Source organism: Octopus bimaculoides, chromosome 16 (genome assembly GCF_046866305.1).
Source record: "Octopus bimaculoides isolate indiv1 chromosome 16, ASM4686630v1, whole genome shotgun sequence".
Classification (NCBI taxonomy): domain Eukaryota; kingdom Metazoa; phylum Mollusca; class Cephalopoda; order Octopoda; family Octopodidae; genus Octopus; species Octopus bimaculoides.
The window spans coordinates 49082884-49097883 of NC_142943.1; the positions used below are offsets into that span (position 1 = coordinate 49082884).

The 15000-nt window shown below is 36.8% G+C and overlaps 1 protein-coding gene across 5 annotated transcripts in view; it reads left to right on the plus strand.

The window, feature by feature from the left end:
- The window catches only part of LOC106884137 (alanyl-tRNA editing protein Aarsd1), a 426316-nt gene that overhangs the window by 275825 nt on the left and 135491 nt on the right, over window positions 1–15000 (plus strand). For 2 of the 5 annotated variants that reach the window (XM_089364772.1, XM_089364770.1), the window contains one exon: window positions 6187–6296. The exons of the other annotated variants lie outside the window; for them this stretch is intronic. The gene's annotated coding sequence lies outside the window, so the exon portion shown is untranslated. The remainder of the gene's footprint in view (window positions 1–6186; window positions 6297–15000) is intronic. 5 annotated transcript variants of the gene reach the window in all.

Sequence of the window (15000 nt, forward strand, 5' to 3'; positions counted from 1 at the left end):
AGTTTCATGCTTTAAAGTATATTAGATTGGCAGGTTCATATAATATGCCATGTATCTCCAAACAATCTTTCAGGCTCGGCTCATGGCATATTATATGAACCTGCCAATTTAATGTACCTTAAAGCATGAAACTATTGGTAACTTTTTTTTAATTGTGTATATTAAATAAAGTGCGTGTATGTTATGGTTTCCTTGCGTTGACAACATGTGATAGTTGTAAATGTGTGTCACCCTCATAAATAAGTCCGAAGACTATGATAATTCTTGCTCACTTGCACAGTTATATTTACAGTCTCATTATCAAACAGTGTCACTTTCACTTTCCTTTGATGATGGCCATATCCATATAAGGATTCTGAGACATCAAATGATAATGTCTATTGGTCTATAATGAAGCATCAGTTGATGAAGTCCACCATTTAAGGGTTAAAGTGAAGAAGAGATGCATGCTATCAACCTCACCCTTTCATCTGTGACCATCTTCAAGAAACTCAAGCTGTTATGATATTGGGTCCTTATTTTAGGTGGAAAAAGATGAGATCTTTGGTACTCTGCAGTGTCATCCAGTTAGGTGGTTGATATAGCTTTCAGTTCTAAAGTTGGGAGCTAGATCTTCCATATGTATATCCCTGCATATCTTTCATGGCTACTCTCTAGGAAGTCGGCCAGGTCAAGATAACTAGGGATGGAGATAGCTGCAGGGAACGACATGATTTCTAACCTGGCTCATTTTGTTCTCTGCACTCCGTAACACATTGTTGCAGCCACCTTAGCCCCCTGTTGAATAATGAGGGTTTCTTCAGTAGCGTTCATCTATGCATGTGTGAAGTCAAAGATATACACATGGATGCAGACATGGCTGAGAGATCAAGATAAGGTCCCAGATTTGACCCTATTGTGTGACTTCTTTGCTAAGTGTTTTTTACTGGTCTTAGGTCATCTATGCTTTCATCATCATCACCATCATTGTTTAACATCTGTTTTCCATGCTGGCATGGGTTGGATGGTTTGACAAGAGCCGGCCAGGTAGAAGACTACACCAGGCTACTGTGTCTGTTTTAGCATGGTTTTTATGGCTGGATGCTCTTCCAAACACCAACCACTCCACAGAGTGGATTGAGTGCTTTTTACATGTCACCAGCACAAGCAAGGTCAGTTTTGGCATGGTTTTTACACCTTGCTGCCCATCCAAATGCCCTTCCATTTCACAGTGTGGACTAGATATCTTTTATGTGGCACCAGCACTGGCAGAGTCACCAAGTAATTTACAAGACAAGGAATTTTGAGAGGGGAGGGGGCATTAGAGGAGGTGATCTTGTGTCAGATGATGAAAGATTAGAGTGTGACAGAGAGAAACAGAGAGGCAGAAAGAGGTTTCTTGCTATAGAGGAGTCACATGGTTATCCAACAAAGAGAGAGAGAGAGAGAGGAAATTGGGTTGGCAAAAATTGTATGGAAGTTTGTTAGATATACTGCACGTGTAATTCAAGGAGGTGGGGTAGAAGCTGTCTCAAACTGTATCAATCTCTAAGATTACATTAATGGTATCAGTGTCTATGGAATACACAACCACCTGAATAACAATTCACTGTGTAGGTATTTCATTTGATCAAACAACTGGAACACTCATCCATATACACCTATATATGCAGACACACACATATAAATATATGTTTTTATATATATATATATATATATACATACACGCACACACATACATGTAATATTTGTACATGTGAATGTACGAATATTTATACACACACATATGTATCATATGTATATATATGTGTGTGTGTATATATATATATATATATATATATATATATATATATATATAAGTAGGTGTGTGAGTGTGTGTGTATATATATGAATATATATATATGTATTTTATATATATATGTGTATTTTATATATATATATATAAAGACAGTACAGTGCAGTTACTGAAGTTAAATGAACCTTGACAAGAACTTAATGAAGTTTGAAACTGCAACATGTTCGATATAACTTCGTTGTGCTGACAAGATCTTGGTGTATAACCCTCTACCCCATACATGCACCACTGCCACCGCCACCACTACCACCACTACTATGGTTTAATTTCGCAGTAAATCTATAATCAATATGTGTTTTAAGCATCTAGTTATACTTTGGTACACTGAAGTTTATTTTTTTATGCTGTGTCGCTCTATCAGTAGTGTATGTACAAACATACTTACATACACACACATACACACATATGCACATATACACATACATTCGCGCACACACGCACACACTTACATGCAAGCATGCACACATACATACATATGTGCATGTATGTATACATAGATATGTGCATACACAAATACACACACATGTTACATTCATGCATACATACACATATATGTGTGTATGTGTGTAAATATGTTTTCACATACAGGGACACATGCAGGTGTATGTGTGTGTGTGAAAGTGTATCTAACGACTGTAGTTATTTTCAATCGCAGTTTAACGTTAGTGTCCATCAGGAATTTAGACCTTAATCTTCAGTGAACTTTCACAGTAGACAGAGAAGTAGAAGCAGCTGTATTTGTGCATGATGGTGCAATCACACATATCTATGCACACGCACACACACACACACACACACACACACACACACACACATGTGCACACAATCATACATTGTTGATGCCACAAGCATTTAGAAATTTTGAGAATGTGAAATAATTCTTTTCAGATATGGTGAATCTCTATTCTAATAATAGTAATCATCATCATCATCATCACCAACATCATAATCATAATCATCATCATCATCACCACCACCACCACCACCACCACCACCATCATCATTATAATCACCATCATCATCATTTCCTGCTATCTCTGCTTGCCACACGATGCACACCAACATGAAATTGTTACTTCCATATATTATTATTATTGGACATACCTCGTGTTAGTCTCATTAGCCATACTCTCTTCTGTGCTGGCTTGGGGCATACTCGAAGAGGGTATTAATTTTGGAATTTTTCTTGTTCTGCATTGATTGCTTTCACTGCAGCTAAGGAGCGCAGTCTACCCTTACAAAAATCTGTTTTACCCTTTTGTTACTATAATTCCGTTGAGATGCTCTGTGTTTCTTTCAATTACTTTAAATATAACAAAGGAATTTAGTAAAAGAACTTAGTTATCGTTAAGCTGGTGTTAGGAACACAAATTGTGACTAAGGTTTAGTGGAAGATTTTATTTCAAAACTTATGAAAACAAGACATTTGTACTATAGAGCCAGAGGCGGTTTCAGGTGGGTTAGTATCAAAAGGGTTAAGAATTGTTTCTCTATTATATATTTGAACCCTTTTGTTACCATAATTCTGTTGAGATACTCTGTGTTTCTTTCAATTAATTTTAAATATAACAAAGAATTTAGTAAAATAACTTAGTTATCGTTAAGTTAGTGTTAGAAACATAAATCGTGACTAATGTTTGGTGGAAGATTTTAATTCAAAACTTATGAAATCAAGACATTTGTCCTACAGAGCCAGAAGTGGTTTCAGGTGGGTTGGTATCAAAAGGGTTAAGAATTATTTCTCTATTATATATTCTAACCCTTTCGTTACCGTGTTTATTTTGAGATGCTCTGTGTTTCTTTCAATTAATTTTAAATATAATAAAGAACTTAGTAAAATAACTTAGTTATCGTTAAGCTAGTCTTAGGAACATAAATTGTGACTAAGGTTTGGTGGAAGATTTTAATTCAAAACATATAAAAACAAGAAATTGCACTCAGAGCCAGAGGCAGTTTCAGCTGGGTTGGTATCGAATGGGTTAACCTATAAATGAGATCCTGACAGGGACTACTGTCCTGGCTGAGAATGGGCCTGGGAGTAATGATAATGAAGGGGTTAACCCCATGCTCTTCACAACTCCAGAACTCCTAAACTGGAACCTCGCCATTGCAGCTTAATGTCACATCCAAGACATATAGAAGTGATAATAATATATTGCTACTAAAAGGCGTCGAGCTGGCAGAAACATTAGCATGCTGGGTGAAATGCTTAGCGGCATTTCGTCTGTCTTTATGTTCTGAGTTCAAATTCTGCCGAGGTCGACTTTGTCTTTCACCCTGTTGGAGTTGATAAATTAAGTACCAGTTGCATACTGGAGTCAATCTAATCGACTGGCCCCCTCCCCCAAAATTTCGGGCCTTGTGCCTAGATTAAAAAAGAATATATTACTACTACGATATACTGTAAATATTGTAACAATATTTACAAATCATAAGGCAGCAAACTGGCAGAATTGTTAGCTTGCTGGGTGAAATGCTGAGAAGCATTTCGTCCATCTTTACACTCTGAGTTCAAATTCCATCGAGGTCAGCTTTTCTTCCTTTCAGGGTTGATAAAATGGGGCTAATGCAGAATTGCACCTCTCTTTGAAAAATGTATATTTTCGAAAAATTTCTTTTTGTATTCCTATGTTTTAGATATCAGAGATTACAAATATGCCCCCACCTTAAAATTTTGATATTGTTTACTTTAAAGTGTTTGTAGTGGAGTAACGAACATAGGCAAATCGAAATTAAATAAGACAAAAACATTAAAGTGAAAAGAATTTGCATTTTACTTGTGTTTGCCTTAAATAATTGTAAATAATAATTGAATGTAAATTAAATATACACCATTCTATGAGAAACAAACATTAATGTTTAATAATTAATGTTATAAAGGGCTTAAATTTCACACCCCACTCCAATTTTAAATTTTGAACTTCTTCATCCATTTATTTATTTGTCTGTCTATCTATTTATCTCTATCTGTTTATTCATAAAATATATTTGTCAACTAAATGTGGTGGTCCTGGAGAAGTCAGTGTTACTGTTGTTTTTAGCCCCAGGAAGACATTCATATCCATCCATCCATCTCTCTCTCTCTCTCTCTCTCTCTCTTTATACACATATCTATATGCTTATTGAATTTAATATTTTGAAAACGTGGTTTCTTGCATATTCGGAATCGCCATCATCAAAAACATAGAGGAAAAAAAATTTCAAAAAAAAGTTCAAAATTTTAAATTTACCCAGTATTATAAAAGTGGTAATAATAATAATGTATAAATAAATTTGAATTATTTGGGAAAGATAAATCTGAAGTCTCCACATGGGATTTGAACCCACGTCTCCTGTAGACATGACAGTTGTTCTACTATTGGACCAAAGTAATTCTTTGAATTTCATTATTGATTTTTAAAATGTTATTCTTATCCATAAGAATTGTGTTTTTGGTGTCAATCATAGGAATTTACAAACCTCGTGAACATGAAACAATACTTCAAGGAATGGTGAATCTTGAAGCAAATAAAGCTATAAAATAATGGCATGTAAATAGATATCGAATCAAAGCCTTTGGATAAATGTGTGTGTGTGTGTTATAAGACACTTGGCCAAGGTGCCACACAGTGGGGCTGAACCCAGAACCATGTGACTGGGAAGCAAACTTCTTACAACCCAGCCATGCCTGTGTCTATATACATGAAACAAAAAATGTGTTAAGAGACATAACTCAAAGTGGCCAGTGGCTGATTTGATCAACAAAGACAGATAGGAATATATTAAAGTTCCATATGGGATAAATTCTTTGATTTCTCGAAATCATCTCTGCTTTCGGAGATGATAGAAGAATCGCTTGGGAGCAATTGGCACCAACTCCAAATGAGAATGAAAGATAATTTCAAGAATCAAATATTCCTCTCCATATACATATGCATTTATGCATGCAAGCATGTATGTATGTGTGTATGTGTGTATATATATATTATATACATACATATATATATAAATAAATATATATATATAAATATATATATATATATATATATATATATATATATATATATATATATATATATATAGGTGCAGGAGTGGCTGTGTGGTAAGTGGCTTGCTTGCCAACCACATGGTTCTGGGTTCAGTCCCACTACGTGACACTTTGGGCAAGTGTCTTCTACTATAGCCTCAGGCCAACCAAAGCCTTGTAAGTGGATCTGGTAGATGGAAACTGAAAGAAACCCATTATATATATATTTGTGTGTGTGTGTGTGTTCCCCCACCATTGCTTAACAACTGATGGTGGTGTGTTTACATACCCGTAACTTAACAGTTCAGCAAAAGAGACCGATAGAATAAGTACTGGGCTTACAAAGAATAAAAGGCGGTGCTCCAGCATGGCCACACTCAAATGATTGTAATAAGTAAAAGAAAAATAAAAGAATATATATGTATATTCTTCTTTCCCCAAGACAGCTGAAACATTGTGTTAACAACAAACAAGATGCAGACAAATACCTGTCAAATGTAAATACTGTAAATAATGTAAATAATGTTTTCTATTATAGGCACAAAGCCTGAAATTTGTGGGGAGGGGGTTAGCTTGTTATATCGGGCCCCAGTGTTTCGCTGGTACTCAGTTTATCGACCCTGAGAGGATGAAAGGCAAAATTTGACCTCAACGGAATTTGAACTCAGAACATAGTGGCAGAGGAAATGCTGTTAAGCATTTCACCCAGCGTGCTAACGATGCTGTCAGCTTTTGCTGCCTTAATAATAATAATAATAATAATAATAATAATAATAATAATAATAATAATAATAATAATAATAATAACAGTGATAAAGGTGCTTCTGACATATATGTATGTATTATGTGTGTGTGTGTATATATATATATGTATGTTTAAGCATATATATATATATATATATATATATACATACATACATATATATATATATATATATATATATATATATATATATATATATATATATCTGTGTACACATACACACGCATATGCTCACGTATTTCTCTCCGTTGGTAGATTAATTTGCTTTTATCACTTCTTGCATCTCTTTTATTGCCGCTTGTTACACACATGCACACAACTCTTCCTCCTTTTCTCTCTCTCTCTCTCTCTCTCCATATTTTTCATTTTGTCTAAATGGCTTCCTCTTTTTCCTCTTCTTCTTTCTTCTTTTTTTCTTTCTTTTTTTTTTTCTTTTGCGAATCATCTGATTGCCAATGTCAGTTAGTGCAGCCATCCGTGAAACCCTTTGCTACCTGTTACACATGTTATAATACATAGAACACTACTTCACTTGTGTATAGTTGTAATTCTTTATGGGGAACGTGGGACAGAGGTGGATCATCCGTTCCTGTGGTTGTTGTGCTGCAGACCTAACCAATCCACACAAGAATGAACAAAGCAAGAGCTACGTATTATAAATGCAATAGGCGACATTTGCTTTAATAAAAAGTTTCTATCAGAAGAAGGTAAAATTTGATCAGGATTTGCAGTTGAATAATTAATTCTCTTGGCCACAGTTTTCTTACGACCTCTCTCTGTACATATATATGTTCATAGAATGACTCTAATCTGATTTTCACTGCTTGTCTCTTAGAAATATTTATAGTTAGACATCACAGGCATTAATATGAAACAGAAAAGAGAATCAAGTCTACTGACAGGGGACTTAAATCATGTATCTATTGCTTACCGGTTGACTGCGTTACAAATAACACTACAGTTCGCCTGACCAATGTATCTTCTTGAGTTACATACAATAATTTGTTTCTGCTATTTTAACAATATTATTTTATCTCGATGTGGTTTGAGTTGCATCAGTAAATCTGTATTTGTCTCTTCTATCTCCAACTGTTGTGTTTTATGTTTAATATTATTTACATTAATAATTTTTTTTGTTTTTGTTTCTTTTTACCTTTTTACTGATCTTTTTTATTTTTTATATCTGTAATTGTTGTGTCTAACTTTTTCTTTTATATTTTATCCTTCAGTCATTAGATTATGGCCATGCTGGGGCACCACGTTGAAGGGTTTAGTCAAACGAATTACACCCCCTCCGCCCACACCCAGCACTTTTCTTTTTGTAAATCTTCTACTTATTCTACTGGTCTCTTTTACTGAATTGCTAAATTACAGGGATGTAAACAAACCAGCACCAGTTGTCAAGGGGTGCTGGTGACAAGCAGAGAAATAAATACACACGCACACACATATACAAGAAGAGAGCATATATCAATCAACTTTTGGAAAGACTGAGGTGGAATATTGGGACATTTGTTATGGGAGAGTGAATTGGTCTGGGCAAGTCACCCAACCAGACAGGCAGACAGACAGACAAACAGACAGATAGACAGACAGGCAGGCAGACAAACTGGCTGGCAGGCAGGCAGGCAGACAGGCAGACAGGCAGACAGGATGAAAAGCAAAGTTGACAATCTTTTACTTGTTTCAGTCATTAGACTGCGGCCATGCTGGGGCCCTGCCTTGAAGAATATTTTTAGGTAAATGAATCGACCCTAGTATTTATATATGGTTTTAACCCTGGTACTTATTCTATTGGTTCATTTTTGCTGAACTGCTAAGTCATGGGGACATAAACACACCAACACTGGTTGTCGAGCAGTGGTGGTTGGGGGGGGGGAGACAAACAGACACACAAAGCTAACCCCCCACTGCACCTCACCCCATGCACACACACACACATACATATATCTATACAGCAGGTTTCTTTCAGTTTCCATCTACTAAATTCACTCACAAGGTTTTTATGCAGCTTAAGGTGCCACACAGTAGGACTGAACTTGGAACCAAGTGATTGAAAAGCAAACTTCTTACCATACAGCAGCCACGGTGGATTTGGATTTGAATGTAGAATATAAAAAGCCGAAACAAATACTGCAAAAGATTTTGTCCTTTGTTTTAAAGATTTCACTAATTCCACCATTCTTAGAAAAATGTATGATAACGGTAATTGGTTTATCTTAATTGTATGTGTGTGTGTGTCTATATATATATATATATATATATTCTTGTTTCATTTCGTTTCATTTTGTATTAGTATATATATGAATACATACAGTTTATAAAACAAATGGTATTCAGTCATTGAAATCAACAGCAAGATGTAAATACCTAGTGGTAATACAAATAAGAAGTCATAGAAATTATAATAAGATAACATATATATTGAATTTTTAGATAATGTTAGAGCCCCATGTTTGATAAATCTATATACAACTTAGCTGTTAGCATCATCGTCGTCACCATCATCAACTTCATCTTCATCATCATCATCATCATCATCATCATCACCATCACCATCACCATTGTCATCGTCATTTGATATCCACTATCCCATGCTTACATAGGCCAGACAGAATTTCTATGGTCAGTTGCCCTCCCTGTCGTCAACTCTCATCTGTTTCCAAGCACCAGCACCAGTTCTTTTCACCTGGCACCAGCACCAGTGCTTTTTACATGGCACCAGTCCCAGTGCTTTTTATGTGGCATCAGAAAATCCCTAACTTTTTTTTAAAGAGTAGTTTGGGTCCAATAGCTGACTTGTTTCTGTAACGAGGTGAGAGAAGCTTCCCATTACATGTAGCCTTACTCATTTATAAATTGTAGCCAGACTGTTTGTAAGTTCAGTTTTATTTCAGGAATTGATTTCCAGAAGACTTTGAATAAAGTCTAATAAGAAAGATAAAATAGCTTTATGATTTTTGTTTTTTCTGAAAAGAAACAAAAAAACAAAAACAATAAAAACAATCAAACAAACAAAACTAACCAAAAACAGCAATCACGAAGTGACATCATGACATTTTTCGTAAATTGCTGGAAAATTGAATATAAATCTATCAAAGTAAATTACATTTAAACTGATTAAAGAAAGGTAAAAGAGAACACCAAAAAAAAAAAAAGAAAAACCAAAAAAAAAACAAAAAAAAACTCTACCATCTTTAACAAATTAAGACTCTTCTTTTGAAATCAATATCTATTGAAGCTAATTGATCTTTAATTGAGATAAAAGTTTATTTTCTATGATATCAGAACAAACTTTTAGTCAAAGCTAAATCTAAATTCTGGCTTTTTTTGTTTGTTTGTTTTTTTTTGGCCTTTAAAAATCTTTTTTTTTTTTTACAAATTCTTGGGTAATTTTTTAACACTTTGATTTGTTTTCTTCAATGTTAATATTACTGTTTTAGTTGTGATTCCTACTTATTTGTATTGAGTCTTACTCTGGTGAAGTGGTAGTGGTAGTGGTGACTGAGTGACTCTGTTTGAAACGGATCTGTAATAGGAGGATATTAATCATTGCCCAAACCCATGAAAGAACATGAATTCACTACAGCAAGCATACCCAAGTTTTGAACTGTCATTGCTTCTACAATTCTATATTTAAGAGAAGAGGAACCATGTACATTATTTACATTATTTACATTTGACGGATATATGTCCTCATCTTGTTTGTTGTTAACACAACGTTTCGGCTGATATACCCTCCTAACTTCATCAGTCCATGTTGCCACAGTCCATGTTGCCACAGTGTGGGTCTGAATACAGAACATGTAGTTGGGAAACAAGCTTCTTACCACACAGCCACACCTGTGCCTATTATGTCAAACCACCCTCCAAAAAAAAAAAAAAAACCCAGATGAGATTGCCATGGATGGAATACTTTTCATCATAAGTTTACTCGATTAGGGTTCATCTGGGGGTCAAATGACAACCAATAATGCTGTTTGACTTCTGACCATGTCATCTGCTTGTCCGTATGTTTAGAGTTTAGTTGCAGTAATTCGATTATCTCCCTTTGGTATATAGACCTTCAAGAGTTCTCCTGACTCACTCAACTGCCAGCTATATAGATTATGGATTTATTTATTCAGATAATTAACAAACGTGAGCAGCAAGGATTCTGTTCCTTTGTGTAAACAAGGACCGCTTATAGCCCCCTCCCCCCCCCCCCACCCAATAAACACACACATGCACGCAAACACGCACACACTCAGTACAAACATATCTGCGTGCATAATAAAGATTTATAAACACGCACGTACAGGCATATATGTGCACACAACCCATGCCAGCAGGGAACAGGGACGTTAAATGATGGTGATGATGATGATGATGATGATGATGATGATGATGATGATACCTGTATATGCATGTGTGAATACACTCAGACACACACACACACATGCTCACACACACGCGCACATACACACACACAGACTCACACACACACACATGCTTACACACACGCATGCACACACACACGTGCACACCCACATTCAACACGTGCCAGCATGGAACATGGACATAAAATGATGATGTTTGTTATCCCATGTATGTGTGTTTGTGTATGCACTTATACACACACACTTATATATGCAGGCGCAGGTGTGGCTGTGTGGTAAGAAGCTTGCTTCTCAAGCGCATGGTTCCGGGTTCAGCCCAACTAAATGGCGCAAGTGTCTTCTACTATAGCCTCGGGCTAACCAAAGCCTTGTGAGTAGATTCAGTAGACGGAAACTGAAAGAAGCCAGTCCTATATATATATATATATATATATATATATATATATATATATATACATACATATGTGTGTGTGTGTGTGTGTGTGTATACGTATCTGTGTGTCTGTGTTTGTCCCCCCACCATCACTTGACAACCGATGATGGTGTGTTTCTATCCCTGTAACTTAATGGTTTGGTAAAAGAGACCAATAGAATAAGTACTGGGCTTACAAAGAATAAGTCCTGGGAGTCAATTTGTTTGACTAAAAGGTGGTGCTCCAGCATGGCTGCAGTCAGGTGACAAGTAAAAGAATATATATATATATACTTGTCTCTTTTTCTCTCTCTACCCCTCTCTCTCTCTCTCTCTTATACGTATAGAAAGAAAGATATATACATACACACATTATGCTTAATATATGTATAAATATGAATCAGTCTCAATATCTACATACACACACACACACACACATGCACACTCAATGTATAACACATGCACACATGCACATACACACACACATACATGCACACACACACACGCACACAAGGAGATACACGCACAGACACACACATGCACATACATACACACACACATGCAGATACATGCATAGACACACATGCACATACATACACACACATACATGCACGCACACGTACATGCACATACACATACACACGCACACACACACACACACACATTTCCCCTTCTTCACAAGAAAATGTATTATTTTTGTTTCCTTCTTTGTTTTTCTTTGTGCTGCTGTTGTTGTTGTTGTTCTTGTTCTTCTCTCATTCTTCCTATTTCCTTGTTTTTCTTCATTCTTCATTCTTCATTCTTCATTCTTCATGCTGTTCCTGCTTTTCCTGTTTGCTTCTCCCCCCCCCCCCCGCCACTTTCCTATTCTTCTTCCTTACTTTTTCTTCTAGTTTTGGATGATACCACCATCACTATGACTACCACCATCAACATTACCACCACCACCACCACCACCACCACCAACACAACTACCACCTTCACCACAACTACCACCTTCACCACAACTACTACTACTGCTGCCGCCACCACCACCACCACTACCACTACCACCATCACTACTACTTCCCCCACCATCTCCATTGCCACTACTACTACTACTACTACTACCACCACCACCACCAACAACAACAACAACAATGCCGTCAGCAGCAGCAGCAGCACCACCACCACCACTACTACTGCTACTACTATGAACACTGCTGTTGATTGTTGATGCTGTTGGTTATTGTAGTGATAATGATGATGGTGGTGGTGTTACTACTACAACTGTAGTAGTAGTAGTAGTAGTAGTAGTACTAGTCCTTGAAGTGATGGTAGTAGTGGTAGTAGTCTGACCATATCCAAAATATTTCTACTTGTCCAGCTGCCATGCTAGCATCTTAAATGATGATGATAATAATGATGTAGTCTCGGTGATGTTTGTTTAGTTGTTGTTGTTGTTGTTATTAAGGTAACGAGCTGGCAGAATCGTTAGCACGCCGGGCAAAATGCTTAGCGGTATTTCGTCTACCTTTATGTTTTGAGTTCAAATTCTGCCGAGGTCGACTTTGCCTTTCATCCTTTCAGAGGCCAATAAATTAAGAACAAGTAATGTCTCCTATTTATCCACCTGCCTTGCTGTATATTTTCTCTGACACTTACCATTCTGAGTTCAAATTCTGCACTCATTCAATTGTTATATATTTCTGGTTTCTGGGGTTTATGTTTATCACTTGCCGGATGGGTCTGTTTGACAGTTTCTGTCCATTGAAAAGATCAACCTCCTGACCTTCTATCGTGGGTGATCTTCCTCTCTTTGGTGGCTATGATGAAGCAAGTCGTATGATAGATGCAGCTGAATGGTTTCAGAACAGAGTTTTTCCTTGTGGGGCAAGCTCTTGTTAGCTTCTTCAAATGTCATTTAGAGAGGAAGGTGAGAGTAGAGACGGACATGCTGCCCCTCCCCATTAAATTTTATGACAGGGTGGGTGAGAATGGTGATATTGGACTGGTGGGACCAAATGAGCTTCATGCACTCTCATACCCCACTCCCATCTCTCTCTCTCTCTCTCTCTCTCTCTCTTTTAAATGAGGATATTTGTAGATGTTAATGTTTTCTTCAAGATACTTATCTACAGCTTTGGGATCAAATGTAAATAAGCTTTTCCTTGTTAAAATATGTAAAAGCTTCCTTGGGTTGTGTTTGAATTTGTTTGTCAACTTGAAAAAACGAAGTGATTTGAACACAAAATGCTCCTAACGTATGCATTCTTCAATTAAACTATAAACTTTTAAACATTTTAGTATTAAGTTCTGCAGGGAGAAAATGATAATTACACTTAACCCCCAAATGAGCTGATGAAAATCCTGCGCAAAGATTCAAAATGCCATTTTATAGAATACAAGCTGATATCTTATACATTTTCCGAGTACATACAAACACACACACACTAGGCTGTATGGAAAGAAGCTTGCTTCCCAATCACATGCTTCTGGGTTCAGTCCCACTGTGTGACACCTTGGGCAAGTATCTTCTACTATTGCCTCGGGCCAACCAAACCCTTGTGAATGGATTTGGTTGATGGAAACTGAAAGAGGCTTGTTGTATATATCTTTGAGTGTGTGTCTTTGTGTCTGTGTTTGTCCCCCACTGCTGCTTGACAACTGGTGTTGGTGTGCTTACATCTCTGTAACTTAGCAGTTCGGCAAAATACACTGACAAAATAAGTGCCAGGCTTAAAAAAAGTAAACAAGTTTTGAGATTGATTCATTCGACTCAACATTCTTCATGGTGGTGCTCCAGCATGGCTGCAGTCTAATGACTGAAGCAAGTAAAAGATAAAAGGTGTATGTGTGTGTGTGTGTGTGTTTGTAAGTAGAAAGATAGACTAACAATAATAGGTGCAAGGAATGTATTTGTATGAAAGCCACATATACAAATTACATGATGAAATTAAGTCTTATCATTACAGCTGTTTCAGATAATTGATTGACTGGTTGATAGGACCATGCATTATTATGGAAGGAAATCTGATTTTGAGTCAATAATGTAGGTTTACAAAAAGCAAAGGAAAAGCATCAGTGAGCACAAATTTTGATAGTTCTGTCATATCTTTGTCAGATAACCCATTGGATGATTGGTGAGCTTGATGCCATTAATGTTACATTTAATCTGTTTGCAGGAATGAGATTCCAGAGGATCTATGTTGTGGGGAAGAAGGATTGGGTTGAGTGGTTAGTGGATGTTGTCAGGGGAAGATTGAATGCCAAAAGGGGTGAGAAGGGATGGAAAGATGAATGGGTTGGTAGTGATTGAGTGATGGATGTATGAGGCCAGCTTACTCAGAAGAGCAGAGGCCATCATAGTAGTGGTAGAAAAGACAGAGAGGAGACACCATGCCTGTGAGGAAGTTGCTGCACTGTGCCTGGTAGTGGTGGAATACCAATCAACCTGGTGTCCCTTCTCTGGTTGCAGGCCAGGATATTAGTGTGCATAGTAGCGGCACTGTCCCAGATATGGGTGCAGTGCCCCATTGTGGACCTCACTTGAGCCATGTGGAGTGTCAGCAGTTATTGAGGACTGAAACATCTTCTGGCCTTAAAGTGAAAAGCTTGTCTTTGGGA